Source organism: Epargyreus clarus, unplaced genomic scaffold (genome assembly GCF_041222505.1).
Source record: "Epargyreus clarus isolate Ecla_fem2 unplaced genomic scaffold, WU_Ecla_fem_2.2 ptg000009l, whole genome shotgun sequence".
Lineage (NCBI taxonomy): Eukaryota > Metazoa > Arthropoda > Insecta > Lepidoptera > Hesperiidae > Epargyreus > Epargyreus clarus.
The window spans coordinates 12142102-12144454 of record NW_027332217.1 but is presented as its reverse complement, the minus strand read 5'-3'; the positions used below and the strand labels follow the sequence as shown (position 1 = coordinate 12144454).

The following is a 2353-nucleotide window of genomic DNA, read 5'->3' as shown; positions in this document are numbered from 1 at the left end:
ATTACAAATAAGCGCACAAGTTGTAACCGCTAAAAAGGCTTTGCAGTGTTGAAGAACATAGGAGTAAATCATACGAGCTAATACCGTTACTCGTTTTTGGAAACCTATTATACATAATATAGCACTTACTTATCCTTACCCTTTCAGCACATTATCCAATATTATGTTATATTCTGAAACAGAACCTCCGTATCACAGAGGCTCTCAAGACTCATTCCGCTATCTACGGCCACGGAACAAGAAATATTGTCTCCATAAACAGTTAAGATAACTTGTTATGCTCCCTATTCCCTTGTTAATAATACAAAAGCCATAACAATTCTCATTCTCCTTTAATAATGACAGTGCAAAGTCTTGGAAAATGTTCAACTTGCTCAGACAGAAGCAGAATGACCACTGCGTTGCATCCCAGGACCAATTTAGCGTTCTTCCAATTGCAGGAGTTTAAACTTTGTTGCCGAGTTTTAAGGCACGGAAGAGTAGCAAAAGTAAATTGGTGGCATGTAATCCGAATGAAACGTTGACACTGAGCCGCCAGCGACCGACGGCAAGAAAATTGTGAGATCAAATTAGGTCCGCCTTTGAGTCCTCACAATAATAAGAACAGCTCGAAAATGAAAGAGGGCGACTTTTACACTGAAAACTGGAAAGTTGGGGAATTTAATTGAATTCCTTTCCCGTCTGATTCTGCATTTCGCTATGCAGACGACGTTTAAAGTGAGGTGATTTTAATGAAAAAATCATTTCAATTATGATATTCTGGCGAAGGGAAATGGAACTAGAACTATTTTAATTTAACAGATTAAATTAAAGCTTTAATGGAGACAGTTCTTTGAAAGCGAATTTTGCAGACTTCGAAAAAGGAAGAGGTTATACGTCTGCCTTGTTTCTTCTTACAAATGTTACCAGTAGGTTACTTTATAATAAGCGTATTTTATTAAAATATATTAAAAAATACTAAAACAGTATTGTTGCACAAAGGTGTGAGCCTTTACAAGCTAACGCCTTTAACGTAAATGCTAGAAATATTTCTATAGCATTTACGTTAAAAAATGTGTAAAGATTATATGATGATTATATAATATGTAAACATAGTGAAAGGAGATGTTTCATTTTCGGCCATCTCATGTACACTATATCTAAAAAACACGAATAATTTGTATAATTGAAGAAAAATACACATATATTTTGATAACGTAAAGTATTCCTGTTTAAAAATATTTAAAATAAGCATTCCACATTGAAATATTAAATATGGCGGAACACTGTCAATGTCAAGTTTTCAAACCTGTCGATGTCGGTCAGGGAACCTATGTGTACCCCACACATAGGATACTATACTCTTTGGATGTCGGTAATTCTGTATTTCGCTGTTTTTGTCGTAAAGTTATTGTTACCTTAGTACTTTACAACCTGGCTTTTGTTTTGGGTATCCCGTCATTATTTCTGAATTTAATTAATTATTTATAATAATTATAACAAAACTTAACAAAACCACCTTTTAAATAGTATCTGGTTTAAAAGATGTAAGTGACATGTCAAATTAAAAAAGAAGAAGTTGTCAATTTGATATGTATAAAAGTAAGCGTGGAATAAATATGTACTGATGAGAAGATTCCATTTTAATCCTGAATATGTTTCTACTCTGTGCTGCTTACGATTTTGGACTGATTCTACCTTACTTGTTTACCCAGCTTATGGACTCTTGTGATTTTCGTGCGATCGCTGTGGATTGTGTTGACAAGGATTCAATATCATCAGGTAAAATATACATCAGTTAGTTGTATTAATCGTGAAATAATCGTTAATAATTTTAAACTAGAGAGGCTAATCTTTTTACATTTCTCTTTTTTTAGATAATTACATTAGCAAGACAAGAACATTCTTGGGATGACAAAAAAATCAGTTATTATTGCAACTGCATCGCTGGGAAACAAACCGTACTCGTAGGTAGTTGCGCTCACATTATGACCATTGTTTGATGTTTGGGCTGAGCTCGTCACAGGATATTACAGAACCTGCTACATGATTGGATGAAAATATTGATAAGGGAAGATATTGAAAATGAATAAATAATGTATCTAAGTGAAGAATAAGTAAAATATTATCAAATGTGTACTTAAAGTTGTTTTATTTACACACTTAAATGTTTTAACTAAAATAAATTGGTATAGAAGTACATATTGTGAATAAATAAATAAATAAATAAATAAATAAATATTTTGGTATGTTTGTTTTAAGTCAAGATTTATGAAAGTAAATATAATTAATGTTTATCAAATATAGGCATTGTTTCTCAATACATACAAAACAATATTTATATATCTACGCCCATTCGCATAAAAAATATATT

At 32.0% G+C, this 2353-nt stretch overlaps 1 long non-coding RNA gene across 1 annotated transcript; it reads left to right on the top strand.

Annotated features, from left to right (window-relative positions):
* Positions 1 to 1596: 1596 nt before the first annotated feature.
* On the top strand, positions 1597 to 2118 carry LOC140744659 (uncharacterized). The gene is made up of 2 exons (XR_012102574.1): positions 1597 to 1761; positions 1857 to 2118. It is a non-coding gene; the product is annotated as an uncharacterized LOC140744659 (long non-coding RNA).
* The last annotated feature ends 235 nt before the right edge of the window (positions 2119 to 2353 follow it).